Source organism: Macaca thibetana, chromosome 5, assembly GCF_024542745.1.
Source record: "Macaca thibetana thibetana isolate TM-01 chromosome 5, ASM2454274v1, whole genome shotgun sequence".
In the NCBI taxonomy this organism is placed as follows: Eukaryota; Metazoa; Chordata; class Mammalia; order Primates; family Cercopithecidae; genus Macaca; species Macaca thibetana.
The window spans coordinates 66,970,253-66,993,116 of NC_065582.1; positions in this window are offsets into that span (position 1 = coordinate 66,970,253).

Genomic DNA, 22,864 nt, shown 5'->3' on the forward strand with positions numbered 1-22,864 from the left:
GCTGCCATGTTGTGAGGCCATTCAAGAAGCTCTATAGGGAGGTCCACGTGGAGATGAACCTGTGAGACACAATAAGTGCTTAGTATTATTTTTAGTTACTAAGTTTGGGGGTAATTTACTATGCAGTAATACATAGATAATAGGAGAGGCACTAGATTACTTTGTGATCTCAAGCTTGGGTGGTTATGGAGCTGATTATCTATTTTTTTTTTCTTTTCAAAACATAATTCATAACAACAAGCCACTTTGTGATTCAATTTTATATGAACTTCCATTCAAGGAACAACTATCTGGGAAGTGAAAAGCAGATGAACACTATTTAAGCTTTTTTTTTTTTTTGAGATGGAGTCTCCCTCTGTCACCCAGGCTGGAGGGCAGTGGCATGATTTCTGCTCACTGCAAGCTCTGCCTCCCCAGTTCACGCCATTCTCCTGCCTCAGCCTCCTGAGTAACTAGGACTACAGGCACCTGCCACCACACCCGGCTACTTTTTTTGTATTTTTAGTACAGACCATGTTTAGTTCACCGTGTTAGCCAGGATGGTCTCGATCTCCTGACCTCGTGATCTGCCCGCCTTGGCCTCCCGAAGTGCTGGGATTATAGGCATGAGCCACCGTGACCGGCCTATCTAAGCTTTTACAACAATCTTTCCTAAAAGTGACATGGAGGGAACTATCTTCAAAATTCTTAGATAAATGTCTTTCAAATCTTCTTTGCCATCTTATCCTCGATATAGCCTTGATACCAAATTAGCACCCAACTCAATCTCCAAGATCTTTCAAAAAACTGTATCATAAACTCAAGTCAGGTAAGTTTTGTTACCTTCTTCTTTGAACATATGTAAATATGCAGTAATCTTTGTCTTTTCAGCTTTCATATCTTCTCATTATAGTCAGCCCTTGTATCCATGAGTTCTTCATCCATGGATTCAACCAACTTCAATTTGAAAATATTTGGGGAAAATAATGGATGGTTACATCTTTACTGAACATGTACAGACTTTTTTCTTGCCATTATTCTCTGAACAATACAGTATAACAACTATTTACATAACATTTACATTACATATACCTAATATACATACATACATATATTAGGTATAAGTAATCTAGAGATGATTTCAAGTATACAGGAGGATGTGTGTAGGTTATATGCAATACTATCCAATTTTATATGAGACTCAAGCACCTGTGGAGTTTAGTATCCAAGGAGGTCCTGAAACCAATTTCCCTTGAACCACTGAGGGACAAATGTATTTATATTATATGATAATATAATATATTCTGTCCCAGAAACCATCCATGCTTTGAAGCATTGCCAGTCAACGCTCCTTGAGTAAGGGAATGGTTGCTTTTTGTTTTGGGTGGGGAGAAAGGGAGAAGGAAGAGAAAATGAGTGTCTGTGTTACAACTGCAAAGAAGCAAACAAAAATTCCCTGCAGTTTAGTTTTCATCTATATGCTCACCAAAGAAACCAGTTCCAGGAGGCAGCCTGGTTCAGGCCAGTCCATTTACTCTCAGTGTGACACTGAGGATGCTGGATGTCATTTCTGTCTCTCAGTTTCTTCATTTGCAAAATTATAATATCTTCTTGCTGGCTTGTGGGAACATTAAATGAATTGAAGCACGTAAAGCACCTTACACAGACCCTACCACATTGTATTCATTCAGCAGCTACTAAAGTCTAATAGCATTTAAATTATTGGAAATTCAGGGTCCCTAAATATTATCCACAAGGGGTGACTGATTTCAGATGACAGTATTTGAGCATCCCTTCTGAAACGTCCTTTGTTTGATTCGTTTGATGTCTTGATAGATAGAAAGCTGCTTATATTATTGTTCAGGCAACACAGTGGCTGTCATCACATCCAAGATGGATGTGAATAACATCCATCACCTCTGGACACAAAAGCAGTAAGCACTTAAAATTTGATTTATATCATGACATACATATGAGAGGTAACTTCTATGACTGTCTTTTAAAAATCTTTTTGCACTTTTGTTTCTGGTTCTGAATGCATCATAATAAAGGCCATTATGCTATAGTTGACTAACCTCACTATCTAGTGTAAACATTGAATTCAACCCCAACACTATTTATTGAGCCCTTATTATGTGCCAAACACAGTTCTAGGTATTTTGGTTGCATCAGTATACAAAAAGTCAAAGATACCTGCCCCCAGGTGCTTACATTCTAGTGGGAGGATACAGAAAATAAATAATAAATGTAGTATATAATATATTATACAGGATGTTAGATGGTGATAATTGCAATGGAAAAAAGAAAAAGTAGAGTAAGGGGGTGACCGAAATTCCACACTAATGTCTTTCTGGGCCTGATAAATTTTGCATACCTTACATAGCTCAGACTATTCTAAGCTATTTTCCTTTTCTGAGTTGATTCGCAGATAACAATCAGCTGATCAAACAACTTTCTAGGAACAAGGTTATATTATCTTGCATATTTAGAAAATGTTCATGCACTATAGGGCCATTCCCATCCAATTAGAAAAAAATTACCTTGAAACACATGCAATGATTGTGAGTTATGTATGCCTCAAATCTTCATGTTAAAATAAAGGATTAGACCAAATGCAATGTCGCTCTTTGAGCACATCTCTCAGATGCCCCTTTCCTCTCCACTACAGAAGTATGTAACTGTGGTAGACAGTATAATGGATGAGAAGTAACAGAAAACTAAAGGAAGCCATCATGATATGCCTTGAAAATGGATCTTGAAAATAAACTGTATATTTCAAACTGGGTTAACTGTTTCTTCTTAGAGATTCTCTTTAACTTTCAAAAGAAGAGTATAAGGACAATGGGTGGGAACTACCTTCCACTGCAGCCCCTTCCCCCAAATGAATAAAGTTTAGTCTCCTTAAGGTCACACACAGTCACCCTGCAATACATCCTGTAAATCTTTTTTATCTATTAGGTTTGTTGGGGTTGCATATGATAGACATATAGAAATAAAAGTAAAAATATCAAACAAATATAGAAATGGATTATAAATAAAGTTATATTAATATAGATCTAGGGTAAATATTTTTGGCCATTATTCCTACAAGGACAGTGGTGGTCCAATATATCCAAAGTCAAATTCTTTTAGGGATGAATCTCTTTCTACACAGCTAGCATAGTAAGGCAGATGAGTCTGTGACCTAGCAATGAAGCATTAATTGTAGCGAGCCCCGGGTTGGGAATGAGAGCTTCCCTAGATCTCTGAGTTCTTTAGGTTAATTCAACTGTCTCTTTCATTCTTTTGAGAGCCATAAGGGGAGTCCTTCCAAGAGCTTTAGGTCTCTAGCTATCTTTTGGGCACTCTTCATATACATCTTCTCAGTTCATCTTCCAAGTCAGAGCCTAGAAGTCTTCCATCATCTCCTTCCCTCACTCCCTGTACTGGTCAGAGTACCATCAGGGAAGCAGAGTCACTATGGGCATAATGAACTGAGGATTTTATTATAGGAATTAGATCTTATACACTGGGGAGGAACTAGGGAAATGAAGGCCTGAAAATGATCAAAGAAAAGCCACTAATCAGCCGCTGCGGTGGAACTATGAAGACGACTGGTGTTGAAGTCTATGAAAGGTTTTTGGGTCTTTGTGGCAACTGCCTCTGTGAATCCCAGCGAACCATCTTGTGGTGGGCCTGGGGTCACTCTTGGCCAGCAGGGCTGGAAGTCAGGAAGGAAAGCTGGATGTACTTGGGAAAAAGTGAGGAAAAACTAAAATCATGAATGTAAACTGGAACCTACAAGGAAAAACTGGAACTCATGTTTGTCTCTCACTGCATCTCACCTGACAATGAGCAGAAAAAACTATTATCACTAGTCTGAGAGCTGTCCATATGGAGAAGCTGAAGGAGGAGGTGGGTGGGGGCTAGACCAGCTGTGAGCCAGCCCAGCCCAGGTGAGCCAGCAGATCAGTGATAAAATAATAGCTGCTGTTTCATTTCCACCTTCCTGATTACACCAAAATATGTGGCCACCCCTAACCCAGAGCCATACAGAGAAGGAAATCCTGGGAAATGTAATTCCAGTTTAACTAAGTTGACAGAGTAAAAAACCAACATACTCTTTACATATCAATCAATTTTAATTTGTACAAATTTCTAACTATATCCACCCCTTCCTTTCTTTCTCTGTTATCACTGCTCCAATTCAGATTCTTGGCCTCTTTTTCCTGGTCTATCAGCGTAGCGGAGATATAAGACATTTCACGAGTTTCAAGTCCTGGTTGTAGACACTTCAGAAAGTCATCTTCTATGCCAAGGTATTGCCCATCTTGCTCTTTTGGGCACCCAGAAATCTCTGGGACATGGTTGAGGTTGTTTGACTTTATCACTATTGGCCAATATTGCTGGCATCAGTCTCATCCCCTGCTAACATACATTTATTGGTACTGTGCCTATGTCCTCATTAGTACTTGAGAAGGTATATGGACCAGAAAGGAGAGGGGGAAGCAGATAAGGATAATAGCTAATACTTATTGTGCTATATCTCTTACTCTTGCAAGAATGTCTCAGTTAATATCTCCATGTTACAGCAGCTAAGTGAATCATCCAAAGTTAAACTATCAAACAGATGAACTTAGACCCAGGGGTATTTGTTCCCAAAGCAGATGTTCTATATATTGTACTAAAAGAGCCTGGAACAGCATAGAACCCTAGGCTGCCCTTCCTTTTGGGTTTTCACAACCAACAGATGGATAGTTTATCTCTCTAGGTTTGGGCTCTCGTCAGGCTGGGCTGGTGATCCATTTGCAGTAGTTCTGGAGTTGGTGCCTAACACAAATGCCTCCTTGAGCCAGGCAGATACAATAAATGAGTGAAAAGACAGGGAGTTGGGATGGATGAGAAGTGGTGGGGACTGTGGCAAACTGAGGAGATGTGCTTTGTCTAAGAGGCACAGGACTTAATCAACTCTGGCCAATGATTTTCTGGCTGGAATGAGGACCCAGCATTACATAAAAGAAGTTGTGATATCTCTTGACTTTAAATATTGACTCAGTACCTTTGTTACAGATAATTGGTCCTAACAGTATTTTAAGCTGTTTTATGGGCTAACCAGAACACTGACTAGAGGCACTCAAAGCTGCTCATTTGAAAAATTCCACTCTGGAGAGAATGACTTCCATGGCTTTCTGCATATCATTGCAGGCTCCTCCAAAAGTTGGTCCAAATACTACTGGGATGGAGAGGGTCACAGGTCAACCCAGTTCTGAGGTTGGTTGGGCTGCTTTGGATGCTAAGAAGCCCGCAGATCTGCAGGCCACTGCTGATGAGAATCAGGTAAGAGCTTAAAACCAAAGCATCTGTACAGAAATGGACCTGTTAGAACTGCCCAGGAACAACTGACGGTGAGAACGTGTGTCAGTGGATGACATGTGGAAGTGTGAGTCGAGTGTGCATATGACATCAGTGTGTAGACGAGTAGAAAGAGAAAAGGGAGAATGACAGCCAATAGTAATTTTTTTTTTTAAAAAAAAAGGGGAAAGAAAGGAGAGAGAAAGGAGAAGCCGCTTTCACTGAGTGCATTCGCAGACATGTTCTATCTGCTACTATTTATTTTCCCTCAATATATGCAGGGGCAATTAGGTGTCAATGCTCATTAGGCCAGAAATGGGCAATTGTATTACTAAGGGAAAAAAGTTCAGGATTTATTTTCTGGTCACTGTTTTCTCCAGAATCTTTCTTTCTTAACAAGGTACAAATTGTCCCCTATTGTCTTTGTGCTAACTGCTTAGAAATGTCCCAGGATTGGTTTGGGCATCTCAGAAACCTGACTGAATAAGAAAAGGGTGGCTAAATAAACATAAAGGCTGTAATTAGGATCAAGTTCTATGGCGAAGGAACCAGGACCAGCATTTTACTAAGTAAGCAAGTAAATTTACGAAACTGCGTTCACTGGTGGTCTAGCCTTGCCACAGAAGTGAAGGAACAAGAAAGTGGACACAGTAGCAAGCTGAATGGCACCACATCACCACCTCAGAAGGAGCTCTGCCTTCAGGGCTCCTCAACTTAGTAACCCCATTCTTAACCCACCTTGTCCCTATAGGAAGCCAGAAGAGGTTGAATGCATATTCTGAAACTTCTTTTTTCCACTTTGTGAGAAAAAAATTACACAATTTGGGGTAATGCCCATATGGTGGATATGCAGTTTTCACATCATAAAAACACAGGTGCTAACTGAGCCTGGTGTGTGCAACACTCCTACGCAGAAACCAGCAGTGACAGAGAACCCCAGAGTCAGTTACACCAGCATAGTTTGCATTTTTAGAGGGTGGGAAGGGAGGACAGAAAGGATCTGAGATGCACAGAACAGTGGTTTAGCCCCATGGATTCCACTGCATGGAGGTTTCAAAACCCGAATGTTATGGAAAAGATACCATCACGTTTTATTGAATTTGGTATGTCCCAGATTTTAACAAACTTCCCGTTCCCAAGTCCCACTGCCATCCCCAATTAAGAAAGATTTTAAAAAACCAATTAAAGTTACATTTTCTCTTAAAAAAAATAAGAGGCTTTGTCTTCATCTTCTTGGGTCAGGAATATTTTCAAGGATGTGATGAAAAGTATGGACCACACTCTATCACAATGCATAGGCCCCCAAAGACAAACCTTTCCAAACTTTTCCCTAGGACTTTGGTTTTCAACTTGTCAGCTCATTAGAATCACCTGGAGAACTTTAAAAATTGCACACACCTGGACTCCATTCCGGAACAACTAAATCAGTATAGCTCATAGTAGGGCTTGGGCACAGCACAATTTTAAAAAACCTCTTCAGGTGATGTTAATGTATAGTTAAGGCTGAGAATAAGTGCCTGTAATTGAACACAATAAGAAAAAAAGGCCGGGAACGGTGGCTCATGCCTGTAAACTTCGGGAGACTGAGGAGGGTGGGTCACTTGAGGCCAGGAATTTGAGACCAGCCTGGGCAACACAGCAAACCCTGTCTCTACTAAAAATACAAAACTGAGCCAAGTGTGGTGGTGCCTGCCTGTGATCCCAGCTATTCAGGAGGCTGAGGCACAAGGGTTGCTTGAACCTGGGAGATGGAGGTTGCGGTGAGCCAAGATCGCACCACTGCACTCCAGCATGAGCAACAGAGTGAGACTCTGTCTCAAAAAAAAGAAAAGAAAAAAGTTTAGAAGAAAAGAAAACCCAGAAGGAATATACACCTAAAATAACTCATTGGAAGGATATACTATAGAAGTTACTAGAAATAAAGAAGAAAGACGACAACTTGGCAAATGGCTTGCCCTTCATTGCTAATTCCAGGCTATTGTTGCTCCCTTCACCTTAAAAATACAACACCTGCTTGGAGTTGTGTGCCATAAGCCCCACACGCCCAGCCACGTCTCCTTGTTTCAGTCTTCTACACTCCTCCACCATCAGAATCCTTTTCCCTCAGTCCTTAAAATTTTAGCTCCTAACGGTCATTCCCTTCACCGTTACTCCTGACAATCCTTGGTGATTTAAATGTTCACATAATCCTTCTGGTATTCTGGCCTGTCAGTGTCTTGCCTTCATCCATTCAAAGATCTTGTCTACACCATTCTCTGCCACCCACTTTCATAGTCATATTCCACCAGATCTTGTCATTGTAAATTATTTAAATCCCTTTATAACGTCAATTCCAAGCATCCAACCTGCTGACCACCACATCTTATTGTTCCAGCTTACTTTCTCTAGTGCCCCACCTCCAAAAATCCTCCTCTTCACCACTTACAACTTATTGATCCTACTAGCTATGGATTGTCCCTTACTCCATCCTCATGTCATCACTTCTCTACTTATCTATCATTATCATTTCCTTTCTCATGACATTGTCTTTGCTTGACAAAAGTACAGCCATGTTTAAATCCATATCTACACCTACTCTTTGCTCCTATGCACACAAATGCACTTGGCTGGAGAAAAATATGCATCCATACATGAACATCAGCCTCAAATGGGCCCTAGGGCTGCCTGTTAATCTCACTAAATTCTCTTGTCCATTTACTTTCTCCACCTCCCATATTATTTTGTATCTTATCCTCTTCTCCAGTACTTCCTTCCCCATCCCCACTTTTAGCTAATGACCTAGCTTCCATTTTCTCTGAGAAAACAGAAGCAACCAGAAGAGAACTTGTTATGCCCCCATCGTCATATCTTCTCACCTAGCTGTATCTGTGTTCATATATTCAGCCTTACCTCCTGTCACACTGGAGAACACTGTGCTCCTGAGGGCAAGCCTTCCAGCTGCACAACTAGGTCCCATCTTCACTTCATCATTCAAAGTCATCACTGCAGAAATTCTCCACCCATTCCTCTGTTATCTTCAGTTTTCCCATTTCTAATGGTCATTTCCATTAGCATAAAAACAGGCTATTGCTTTTCCCATTTGAAAAATAGTTTTTACTCCTTATTTAATTTCTCTGCTCCTATTTACGGCAAAAGTTTTTGAAATAATTATTTCTTCCTGCTGTCTCTTCCTTCCTTCCATTCTCTTAAACCCAACTTTAACTGAATTTTTGTCCTCACTAATTCATTGAAATAGCTATTTTCAAGTTCACTAATGACTTCCATATTGCTATATCCCAGCCAATTAGCAGACTACATCTTACTTCGTTTCTCAGTATTTCATGGGGTCACTCTATATTTACTTGGCTTTCACTCTTGGTTTTCCTCCCCTGTCAGCGTATGTTTCTTTTCAGTTACCTTTGCTAATTGCTCCTCATCACCCCAAACTTTAAACTTTGAAGTGTTAAAACTTTGAGGCTTAGTTTTCATACCTCCTGTTTTCATAGTCCACACTAGCTTCCTCGGTGATCTCAGGCAGCTTCTCTGCTTTGAACACGCACTTTGAGCATGCTGATTGCTCCCATCCCGAACTCTCTCCCAAACTTGTACATCTAACTGCTTGTACATCTAACTGCTTGTACATCTTGTGCATCTAACTGCTTTCTCGGCATCCATATTCCCCATCCTCCTCTGCTTTTTTTCCTCCTAGGAAATCATCTGTGTCTGATATATTTCTTTTTTTTTTATGTTATTATCTGTTCATTATCTGTCTCTACTCACAAAACTATAAGCTCCATAAGGGCTGGGATTCTTCATCCTTTTGCCTGGCACAAGGTGTGTATTCGATGAATACTGTTTGAATGAGTGAATGATGTAAAACTCTAGACTCTGAAAATAAATGGGAGAAAATAGTGTCCTTTCTTGCATGCTAGATCACTAACAAAGACCAATTTAAAGGCATTTTATAGAATCTCCCCATTTGCCTGAGGGGTGGCAGCTGAAAATTGGCTATTGAGGCCCAGTGACTGGATAAAAGCCTGGCCAGAGGGAGCTTGTTCTGTTTAGCAGCGTCCCTTGGGAGGGCTACTCCTCATCTCTGTTGGGGATGTGCCTGTGGCAAGTAGAACCAGAGTTCCCAGAATGGATCCCGGAGGATTTGTCCCAGTGATGCTCCATGAGGAGGAGCCTCCATGGTCACATTCACACTCTTGGATAGTCATAGCTGAAATAGCGTATTAGAGGTTAAGAAAAGCCCTGCAATATAGGAGCCTGCTTTCATTCTTTTCCCATACACATTCAATTGTAAAGAACTTTTATTCATAACTCCTTACCGTTTACTTGAAAAACACTTGCAGAAACTCCAAATTAGAATAGAATGAAGCAACATTCTAGGCAAGTATGTAAAGCTGGACCTGTAGAGATATCCTTCCTCAGCATGCACACAACCAACCCACTTCAGCTACTTTTGTGAGAAAATACTCAGATTTCAGTAGTGAAGGAAAGAAATAAGGAAAAAAGAAACAAGGAAAAAAGGACCTGGGAGTTGGAGTAGACCAAACCTGAATATAGCGGGCACTGGAGCACTGATCAAAAGAGAAAAACCTGTCAGGCTGCAGTGTTAGAAAAGTGACTTAGAAAAGCTGAAGTTTTTTGTGTATTTTTTTTTTTTTGTTTTGCAATTAAGAGAGTCGTAACAGATATTGGTTATCACCTGGGATCATTATAGTTTGTGCAATGAGACAGGTGGGGACAAATCACATCATTTGGTGCTTTCAGTTTATAAGCAATCTCTTGTTACAGTGATTATTAAGGATAAACTTGGAAGGAGACAAGAATCTTAATTAGACATGTCCATTCTGAAAGCTTGCGGAATGAGGAAAGGACTCTGCTACTATCTTTGCCTTTGGTGAGGAAGGAGGAGTTTATTAACTGAATACACATTTATGAAACCCTCAAGTTTTTTTCCACACTTGTGCTGGAAGCCTCCTCTTGTTCCTCCACACTCCACCTCTTGAGTCATTTCCTAGCCACCTGTCATTATATTGTGGGGAGAGGGGGAAGTAGCGGTGGGGGGAGGGGGCAAACAAAATGTGGGGCCTGGGAACTATCCCAACTTACCACACCTGGGACAGCACTGTCACCACATTTAAGAGCAGATGTGGCAAAGTGCGATGTCTAGAGAAAAACTAGGAAAAAACGATAGTATTATTGGAAACTAGGTCCTATAAAAGAATGTTAAGCCCATTTGGTGAACTATTTAGAGAACAGACCACATGGTGTCTTCAAATAAACAAGTGGAGTTTTATTTAAGGGTGTGAGCAATTGTGTCACTGTGGCAGAGGGTGGAGACATAAAGTTAATTAGAAGGTATGTTTACTAATCTTGAGAATATTTTTGTAGCTCCTAGAGCTAAAGTCCAAATGAGAATTCTAATAGACAACCACCTTGGAAGACTCGTGGGTCATAATAACCGTGGGTTTGCAAACCAGCTGGAGCCAGCTCTTTGATTGGTGCCCTCTACCCCTGCCCCTTCTTAGTTGGATGTTGCAGCCAATTGTGTGTAGAGGAGCTCATCTTCCACACTGTCTTAAGTGGCATTTTCTAGCAGGTGATTTAACTGCACAATTCATTGCTTGATTCATTCTTATACCAGTAGAGAGAAATTCATGTTTTATCAGCCTTAGAAGAACTTTGCTAGCTGATTTCCAAAAGTACAAATTAAAAGACCATGAAGAGAATTTGATCAAGATTTCACTTCATCTTTAACATTCCTTAAATGCCTGCTTGTTTGCTTGCTTTCTGTTCTGCGTCTAAAGCATTCACAGAGCCCATAGGCTCTTTTGGGGCAACCTGTGGCTCTTCCAAACTGAAACTTCCAAAAAGCACTGTATGGGGCACAGAGAGGTTGTTTAGCGGCTCTGGCAGTTGGCAATTACACCTTTGTGAGATCACCTCAACTGAGCTGTGCAGAAAAGTCAAAAAAAAAAAAAAACAGAACTCTTCAGACATGATTTTATCATTTAATTAGAAACTAACACCTATTACTGGGTTTTGTACTGCTTCACAGTTACATCTTCTATGACTAAAACAAGACATTCGAGTATATACCTATATTTACAAACTATAATAGTGTCTAAATTTTGAAACAATGAAACTGACTACTAGATGAAATTATAAGCTAGAAATCTTTAAAATAATATTTACTGTGTAGTATTACATGGTGTATATGTACCACATTTTCTTTATCCAACCCACTGAATATGGGCACCTAGGTTGATTCCATGTCTTTGCTATTGTGAATAGGGCTGCAATGAACATACATGTACATGTGTCTTATGGTAGAACAATCTATATTCCTTTGGGTATATAACAAGTATGGGATTGCGGGGTCAAATGGCAGTTCTATTTTTAGTTCTCTTAGAAATATCCAAACTGTTTCCTACAGTAGTTGAACTAATTTACATGCCCTTTTATCAATAGCCTCGCCAACATCTATTATTTTTGGACTTTTTATTATTAGCCATGTGACTGGTGTGAGATAGTATCTCCCTGTGGTTTTGATTTGCATTTCTCTTATGATTACAAGTGGGAGCTAAACATTGGGTACATATGGACATCAACATGGGAAGCACTGGAGACTACTAGAGAGGGAAGAGAGCAAGGGCTGAAAACCTACCTATTGGGTATTATGCTCACTACCTAGGGAGTGATCATTCTTACCCCAAACCACAGTGTCATGCAATATGCATCTGTAACAAACCTGCACGTGTATCCCCTGAATCTAAACTAAAAGTTGAAATTATTTTTAAAATGACATAATAATCATCATGTGTGCTAGACTGCAATAATGGCCCCAATATTCGTGCTTCCCTCTATCCTTACCCTTTGGTGCTAGCTCTCCATGCTGACTCTGGGTTTGGCCACATGGTTTGCTTTGGCTAATGAGACAACAGCAAAGGCTTGGAAAGGGATTTGCTTGTTTCTACTTTCTTTTTTGGACCCCCATCAGAGTATGACCAGGCTAGCCTGCTGGAGGGACGTGAGAGCCATGTTGAGAAGAACTGAGTTGTCTCGGCCAAGGCCAACCTGCCTTTGACCCCAGATAAATGAGCAAGCTCAGCCAAGATCAGTTAAGTCTACCCCAGATGAGCCGAGCTATGAAGCCATCCCACAGACTCATAAGAAATAATAAATGGTGGTTGTTTTTAACCACTAAAGTTTTGGTGGTGTTGGTTACACAACTGTAGCTAGCTGATACACTGTCTTCTTAGGTGCATTAGGATTTTATCTGCTTGAGGGAATATTTTTTAAGAATCTCTAGAGGCCATTTCGGGGAGCATGTTGTAGTCTTAGTATAAACAACAATCATTTGATTCAGGCAAAACTGTCTGCCACTGGACTTTCTCCTAGAAAGGCAGCAAACATCTGCGCATATTACAGTAGTGTTAGGAGAAACAGGAAGTAGCCTTGTCAAGGCTTACAAAATGAATGCTCTTATTTACTACAGACAAGTGATTGGAGGGTGTTGTAATAGGGTGAGTGGCGAATGTGGACAGACTGTGGGGTGGTGATATGAGTGATGCTAGAACTCTTAGGTAGAAGATGGGGATTGGCTGCCCCTGGTTTTCTGGAGATACAGAATCACACTGACTGCATAATAATGATGGTGATGATAGCTAACGATTATTGAGCACTCAGTTCCAGTCATACTACATGCTTTATATGCATTCTCTCATTTCTCATAATAACTCTATGAACTGGGTGTTAGGTAATATCATTAGCTCCATTTTACAAATAATGAAACTGAGGCTCAGACAGCTTCTTCAAAGTCGAACTGTGCTTAAGTCATAGAGCCAGGATCAAATTCAGGCAATCTGACTCTTTGGAGTTATGCTCTCGACCTCTCTACTATTGTAACCAAATACTTTTTCAGAAAAGAGAAAAAGGAATTTAGTATAACTCCCTCATTTGGCAGATGGACAATTGAGAGCCAAAAGTGTTTGGTGTTGTAGAGATTCTTTGACTAACAAGGATTAAAGGAATTCTCCCCACTCTTGGTCCAAACCACCAAAAGCTGAACAAAACTCACACTGATTTTTGTGAGGCTTCATCTAAGATCAGTTTGTACATACAGGTCTGCCTTTTGTGTACTGCAAAATGGTGCCCAGGTGAGGGTTGGGTAGGGTCCTGAAATCTACAGTGCACCCCCCTCACCAAGCCCTGTGTCTTGGCATAGGTTGTCCTCCTCTCAGAGGAAGAGGTACTTTTGAAGATATTTTTTTTTTTTTTTTTTTGCACAGAGAAGGAGCTGTTTTGTTTTTCACATTTCCACAAAAGCACAACATGCACTAGGAAGTCCCTGCCAAAACACTGCAAATTGTGCCCAACAAAACACAGCTAAAAAGTGCCCCAATTTTTCATACACAAAAAAATATGAGAAGTGTCACTAGTTGGTGCTCAGTAAATACTTGTTGAATGAGTGAATTTTAAATGAGCAAAGATGCCCTAATTATACAGACACATAGGGAGCAAAGCACATGGGACACACAAATTCATAGCCAGAACCCAAATCCATGGCACCAAATCATCCATGGGAAATAACTGATTTCTTGTGCACACTTATCTAATTTGTGCACACTTAAAAAAATAAAAAAATAGTATGTACACTGTTTCCCTAAGATATCACCTCATTTCTATAATTTCTATATTAACATACATATTATATTTCTTCTATTTTCTATTTCATGAAATTCAAACTACAAGAAACTTTACAGCTGCATTACTCCCCATCTGAACTTACTCCCCAGTGACACTTTTTCTCTTCTAGAACAAATAAAATCGATTGCCCTTGCTAAGCGTGGTGGCTTGCAATTACCTATTTTAATGCTTCACAAAACCTAGGCAAGCCAATTGCTTCCTCCATTCTCACATCCTTCCCCACTGTGGCCCACACCTCTGCTGACTGCAGTGATCTGAACTGAGTACTCACAAAGGCCACTCTTCTCTCTCTGCCTCTAATAACCCGGTATAACAATTGTGGTGAGTAATTTCCTTACCACTTCTGTTGTTAACAAATGCTAATAATACTGCACAGTACAGATCAAGCCCAGCCACTGAAAAAGAAACTACACAAATTATTTTTTAAAGTTATCATCAAAAGAAATGCTTTTCTGCAGGAAATTTTTTAACTGCTCAAGGCGTTTGCCTAGCCCTGCTTAAGTGACCGCTTCTTTGTTAATTAACAAGTGCATCTGCTTCACGAATGAAAACGGTTCAACTTATCTAACGTACACTTGCAGGCTTTTTTGGGTGGATGTAACTATAAGGGAGTCATTGTCATCATTTTCTAGAACCAGGGTCACCTATTTTCATGACGCCTGGGTTAATAGGCTCTGGGTGGTCTCCCATTCTGATACTCACTAAATCTTATTCTATCTGCAGGAATCAGGATCGAGCTGGTGATTGGTTTCCTGCTATATCTAACTGTATTTCTTGTACATGCCAATAATCAATTAATTAATCAATCCAAATCAATTGTTTATGCACCAAATATTTAGTAAGGACCTTCCCATGCCAGGCATTGTGCCAGGCCATGGAAAGACAGCAGTGATCAAGACTCAGATGAGATCCTTGCATTACACTGTGACAGAAGGCAGTTATCTGAGGTTCTCCTCCCTAAAATAAAGTGAAAAAAATGGCCAAATAACGTAACCCAATATGATCAAGACGAATTCCAGTGCGAAGCCTAATGAAGGAGTGCCAACAGCATGTTATGTAGCTGAGCTCTTGTTCCATAATAAAGTCTCCAATTAATTTTCTCCAATAGATGAATACAAAAATAACTAATGTCAAGATACAATCTCATGCCAGTTAGAATGGCAATCATTAAAAAGTTATGAAACCACAGATGCTGGAGAGGATGTGTAGAAATAGGAAAGCTTTTACACTGTTGGTGGGGGTGTAAATTAGTTCAACCATTGAGGAAGACAGTATGGCAATTCCTCAAGGATCTAGAACCAAAAATATCATTTGACCCAGCAATCTCATTACTGAATATATACCCAAATGACTATAAATCATTCCACTATAAAGACACATGCATACATATGTTTATTGTGGCACTGTTCACAATAGCAAAGACTTGGAACCAACCCAAATGTCCATCAATGATAGACTGGATAAAGAAAATGTGGCACATATACACTGTGGAATACTATGCAGTCATAAAAAAGGATGAGTTCGTGTCCTTTGCAGGGACATGGATGAAGCTGGAAACCATCATTCTCAGCAAACTAACACAAGAACAGAAAACCAAACACCACATGTACTCATTCATAAGTGGGAACTGAACAATGAGAACACATGGACACAGGGAGGGGAACATCACACACCAGGGCCTGTCAGGGGGTGGGGGGTGGGGTAGGGGAGGTATAGCATTCGAAGAAATACCTAATGTAGATGACGGTTTGATGGGTGCAGCAAACCACCATGGCACATGTATACCTATGTAAGAAACCTGCACGTTCTGCACATGTACCCCAGAACTTAAAGTGTAATAAAAATCAAATAAAATAACAAAAAAGTAACTAATGTCATGACTTCCATATCTTACTAGTGTTTTACACTAATATGTGTTTTACAAGCCTTTCTCCAAATACATGTAAGTTTAGGTTATTTTTACTGAAGCTTCAGTCATAGTATGATGCTAAGTGCTTGCTCATGGTTTTGATTGCTATGGAGATCTCAAAGACAAAAATCATTTTATGAGCAAAGGCTACCCTTCTACCTCTTGCTCATCGTATAAAAATCATGACATTCACATGGGTCACCAGCAGTAAATGGCTGACGGAAATTATGGAAGGAAAATTCCATGTAACTGAAAAATCATCTCAAATGCATATTGGTCTCATCATGATTTCTGTCATCTTCACACATAAAGGCCAGCATGCTTTTGTTTTCTCAAGCATGTGTGTAATTATGGCTTGGCTCATGTCTTCACAGAGTAGTGACCTGATAGCATCTAGAGAAATACCAAACACACACACGCTCAATAAATGTTTTCTGATGATGTAATGCTTCCTATTTATTGTTTTAATGGCAAGTCACTTTATGTTTCAGATTGGCACATTTTTATGGTAAATGCTGAATAATGAATTTAAGAATCCTCAACTTAGAGTTTAAAAAATTCCTTGAAAGCAATTTTGTCACCTTACCTCCTAATTTTCAGAATGCTATTTAATCTGCCAGTGACTAAGCTTGTAGGAAAAACCTTTTTTGTTGTTAGGTAAAGGAAAATGTGGGTGGAGAGAATGAGGTCTGATTTGTATCCACCTCATAATTTGGACTGTCCAAGATAGAGGAAAAAGGAAATCTCAGCCCTCCCCAGGTAGGGATATGAGGTTGCTTAGAATTCCATTTTTGGGGAAGTCCATTACCAAGGTTATGTAAATTCTCAAGTAACAAATTGACTCAGCATGTTCCTAAGCCGCAGACCTCTTAGGTGATGTATTCTATACACACGTCATTTGCTTATTTGCTCTCACTAAGTGACAGGGAAACCATGTATTTTCCCCACCTCATACACACACATAGCGGAAGTACACTAAGCTCCCCTTTGGTCTTGTTCTTATTCACCTTTCTTGCAATTAAGACATTCTGCACCTGACCTTAGCAATTAATTTAAATTATCTTCACCGCTCCCCTCCACCATGATATTCCAGTGAGCTTAAACAATTCTAGATACTCTTCTTTTGCCAAAAATGCTTTTCTTATCTTTTGTGTAGCTAGGAAAATTCTTTCACATGTTATAAATCTATTTAGAAATCAGCTGGCATTGTCAAAGTTCTAACCACTATATTTCCCAAAGCTTACTTTCTATTTTTGCATGTACATTTAACATCAGTGACAGCAGCCACTACTATCACATTCTTTTTAAAAGTATGATCCACAAGAAATCTTTTTCTCAATTTCTGAAAAAAGGCAGGGAACTAACATTTAATGAGTTCATCCCTGCTATTTGCAAGAAAGTTTTAATGGACTTACATATAACATTTAAAGTCAAAGTTTCTTGCTTTTTCTTTAAAGACTGATAATTTTTACTGGGAATAAAGGAGTTAGTCAGAGAGAACAGAGTTTATAGAAAACATACAAATATGGGAGTCTTAGGCTTCCCACTCCCAACAAGGTGCTCTTCATTTTATACAATGCCAGTGATTTTCTGCCACCCTCACCACAGTTCCTGTATTAATCACATCCATTCCTAACACTAGCAGAAATCATCCTAGGTCACTGTATCACCTTGCCAGTAGCAATCTTGGTGTCTTAGCAGTAGCAATCCCATCACCACTTATAAGTATGACCTTGGGCAGGTTTCCTTATCTCTCTGTGTCTCCAGTTTCTCATCTTTAAAGTGGATGACAATAGTAGCTATCTCACAAATGTGAGGCTTAGGTTTATGGTACTTCATTGAATCTACATTGCCATTGATTGTAAGAGGCAGCTTGTTTCAGATATATTAATTTATGAATATAATGTCCACAAATAGATGACACACAGTAATAGCTGAAAAATATCTAAGTACGAAATTAAGAATAGTGCCTGGCACAATAGGATGTGTCCAATAGATGTCAACTGAGATTATTAGCAACCCATGGGCAACAGGGTAAAAGTGGGCTTGTCAAGCTTCCTGTGGGCCACGATATGGATTCTTCATCTGAGGAAGAACACCTGGAGCACATCCTTGTTGAGTTTGCCTGGGCAGGTCATGCCACTGTTCTGGGCCTCTGTAAATAGGGGGCTAGATTAGTCGCCTTTAATTTTTTTTTCCCAGCAGGTAAACATACTTTTCCAAACGAAATCTTACATAGGACCCAAAGTGTAAAACAGACAAAGGATTTGTTCCAGTTAAAGCAGGGCTGGAGGAGCACAAAGCTCTGCCTATCATCTTTCCTCCCCTTTACCTGCAGGGAAACCCCACCAAGAGCCCTTTCAGGGCAGTCATCTCACCTTGTTGTCATAGTAAGATCATGAGTCTCTTAACACACCTACAGGTGTTTGTTAATTAATTACTCCAAACTTTGTCATATTTCACCTTATTTGGCTGAATCATTTAGTATTTAATAAGTGCACTGCACAGACACATTTTCTATTATACTTTTCTTGCTTTCCTCCACATTGGTCTCCAAACTCCTTCCAATCCATCTAACATAACTGAGACCATATTTTCATCTCAGTCGGGTCACCTCATGACCCTTCCCAGATTTAGTGTAATGCTCGCAGAAGACACAACATGAAGGGTGTTGAACTTTTATTCCATATAAAGCTTTCTGCTCTCAAGGACTTTTTATTCTAATGTCTTCTTCTTGAAACCCTCCTTGAGCTCCATCTCAGGAAGCCTCCACCCAATAACAGATTCAATTTAACTTTTTTTGTTTTTTTTTTTGAGACAGAGTTTTGCTCTTATTGCCCAGCCTGGAGTGCAATGGCGCAATCTTGGCTCACCACAACCTCCACCTTCTGGGTTCAAGTGATTCTCCTGCCTCAGCCTCCCGAGTAGCTGAGATTACAGGCATGCACCACCACACTTGGCTAATTTTTTTTATTTTTAGTAGACACGGGGTTTCACCATATTGGTCAGTCTGGTCTCGAACTCCTGACCTCAGGTGATCCGCCCACCTCAGCTTCCCAAAATGCTGGGATTACAGGCATGAGCCACCACAGCCTGGCCCAATTTAACTATTTTTGTGTATCAATTATGAGCTTATGGGAAACATAACGTTCTTTTCCTGGATTGTTCACATATAGCTTAGCAGATAAATGAAAATAGAATACTCTATTCAGTATCCCACACAAATTGTATAAAGTGCTTCTCTGATGGTGCCTGCTGGATTTGTGTGTATGTGAATAACTCAACTCAGGCTTAGTATGAGTTATGTGCAATGTACAATAGGAGCTAACTGAAGGCAGTTTCCACAGAACCCCATGGTTGTGGCAACTCAGAGAGCTTTGACACAAAGAACAATTGACAACAGGTAAGAGAATGTTTTCTAAAATAAAATTGCTCTTTAGGGATTCAGAAAGTAAGCAGGATATTCCCAAATCATCTTTCTCCTAGATACTAAGCAGATATTGTCTCTTTATAGTTTTTTCCTGACTTATGTTTCCATAAATTAGAAGAAGTCAAATAGTGTTATTTGTTTTTCTCCAAAGGATCATTGATTCAAGGGAGAAAAAACCCAGAGATCAAATACCAAAAGTCATTTAAAATAGCCTCTTTCTAGTCCTTAGAGAGATTATAGCATTCAATTCGTTTTATTTTAAACAACTATTTAGAGGCTAGAAAGCTTTATTTAATAAAACAATTACAATTAAAATATGTTTTAGCTTCATGGTATGCAGATTTGAATAAGAAACAAAGTGGAAGAAAAAAAGTGAAGGAAAGACAAGAGGAGAAGAAATCTCTGGGAGGAATGAGCAACAAAAGAGGAAGGAGGAATAGAGAGATCCAGAGAGGAAGCAGGAGGGAGACAAGGGGAGAGGGAGGCAGACAAGCAGAGCTTTGCCAGGTCTGCGGCGCCCTTGGGTGGTGGCTACTAGCAGTCATCATTCTTAACGATTACTGTTGACCTTCCTCAGCCTCTGTAATTCTGACATTCCTAATGCCTAAATGTAAACATTTCTAAATGTTGACCTGAACACCAGTGCCATTAAAAATAATTCTCTGAACACAGTAGCAATGACCAGGTTCTGAGAGCTGGATAAGTCAAGTCAAGGGCCAGAGAGTCCCTCATCCCTGTCATGTCATTAAAGCTTCTGGTTGATGCAGATACTGATGACAGAACAGCTTTGACTAAATACGTTAATCTGACCTGTGATGACTTAACTGCCGATATCCAAAATCATTGAACCATCTATCTCTTAATTTCATGAAAATTTACTTTTAGTTGATTCTTGTTATAAGCATGTTTCTTTTGTATTCCTGGTTTTCCTTCTTCTTTTGCACTGATTTCCCCCTTCGTGTGTATTTTAAAGTTCTGAGAGCTCAACGGAGCAAAAGATGAGTGTTCTGATGTTCTCATAACAATGAAAAAGCTTGAAAAGCATGGAAAATGAACAATAATTAAGTAAATGTAAGTAAGCCATATTGTTGCCCTTTCTTGTTGTCAAGATAACTGATTTCCTGATGGATTTTGTCTATGCTATTCAAGACCCAAATGACTGCAGAAGTTTATTCATTTCTTTCTCTCTTCTTATAAAACACTGGAAAATTATTATTTGGTCTTACACTGGACCAAGTTGTCACTAGTTAAAGTCAATGAAAGAGAAGCAATTGGATATTCTGGCCCAGATGGGAAGCTGATTATATTATTTAATTAACCCAGAAAAGATATACATTTAAATTCTAGATATTATCAACAATAATTTTGCAGACATACTCTCCTTCTTACCCCAAACCCACATCAGGAACGTCTTCATTAAGGTCCAGTCCCTTTATGGAAGCTCATGAACTAACTGCACAGGCTGTTCTGTTTAATCCAACATCAGCAATGGAGGCAGTTCCCTGCTGTAGAGAGAAGTAGTCAGGCTCTGGAGGTAGTTCCTCCAATCACTTCAATGTCTTACTTATCTTCTTTGTGCTTTGGTAGTAAAGAGGCACAATCATAATACCTATTTCTCATGGTTGTTGCTTTAAATGAGATTATGTCTATAAAGCACTTAGGTATAAAAGTGCTTACTAGAATAATTATCGATATTATCTTTCTGATTGGCCCAAAGTCTTTTTTCAGAAAGAGCCATCCCATTTCCCTTTATTAGCAGCAAGAGTCTATCAGATATAACTATTTCTCAGTTTAAAGGGTGACTTCAGGGTAGTCTTGGAGCCCATTGGGTAAATCTCACAGAGTCTGTGTTTTCCTGGTCTGCACTTCGTTAATTAGTCATTTATGTTTTTAGAACTACCGTGCACCCTGTATATGGAGAAACCATATTTAAAGAATTGAAGTAAAACAAAACATTCAGCACTGAAACTGTAGAGAGCACATTGACTTCTGATGGCTCAGATGCCGTTTCAGGATTCTGTGGTCCCTTGTCCTCCCCACTACCGAATGTGGTATAAGATTGGATCTCTGTCTATATAAGAAGTATATATTATATCCAATCTTTTTTCTAAAATAATGATGTTCACAGGGCTCATGAATTCATTGCTGCACAGGAAGGATGTTGCCTATACACTGACTAAATCACTTCCAACCATAAATGTATTACTATATTTCAAAGAAGTATGTAGCTAATCTTGTGACAAGTTAAATGCAAATTCATTTAAAAGCACTCCTGAATTAACCATGACTCCTTGGCATTAGAATTCTTCAACAACAAGGAACACTAAATTAATTACTGCCATTTATTGTTTTGTTAGGTGAGACACCCTATCTATTAAACTAGGGTCCATGCCGTAAAACCTAAGATTCTCAGACACAATAAAATGAAAGCTCAAAACCTCAGTAGAGCAAAACATACCATAGAGAAAATAATTTCTACATGTTTAACATATCTTTAATAGAAAAAGAGCCTTTATAAGTAAGTAAGAAACAAATGAATAAATGGGCAAATAATATGAATCAGACTATTGGTGGAAAAATAAACACACTGATGAAAATATACCAGATCTAACTATCGATCAAAGAAAGACAAACCAATGAGAGGATACTACTTTTGCCCCAATATGTTGGTAGATATTTAAAATATTCATAACATAAAGTATTAATGAGAGTAGGGAAGGAAAAGAAACTCTATGTTGTTGAGAGTGTAAACTGGTATGGCATGTCAGAAGGAAATTTGGCAGTTTCTATAAAATTTTTCAAAGTATGTTTCCACTCAGGAAGTGAAATTCAAGATAGGTATTTTAAAACACAACATTAAAAGAATATATTTCACATATGCTTAGAGATCTAGATGTCTAAGGATGTTCATTGCAGCATTGTTTGCAGTGGATAAAGACTGGAAACAATCTAAATATTTATCAGTAGGGGCATGAATGGATAAAATATGGTACTGCCAAATGGAATATTAATCTAATGAGATATCCCTGTGTGTGAATCTTGTATGGAGTATGGACTGCTGTCCTGACATAGGTTGAGTGAAAAAAAAAAGTTATAGACTGCATACAGTGAGATTAAGTTTTTATGTAAAAATACCACAGTTTTCTATATCTATATGTCTGTGCTATTTATTTCTATGTTTCTATCTCCATATATAATTCTATTTCCTTAAGTGTCTATGTGTCCCTATCTATTCCTTTATTGTTCTATGTACATAGGAAAAGAGTCTAGAGTGATACACAGTAACCTCTCTGTGAGGTCCTATGGCTGCCCCCTGGGAAAGCATGGGGAGGAGGCTCCTATTCAGGTGATAAATGAGGGTTCAGCAGATCTCTTGGGAAGAGGACACAGGACACAGTGAAGGTTAATAATTGGACTACTTTATTTTTATGGCTGTGTGTTGGTGGCTGCAGGGCCAAGACAGAGGGTGGTATAGCCACCTGTCACCCTAGGGAAGGAAACAAGGATGGCCCTTGAGT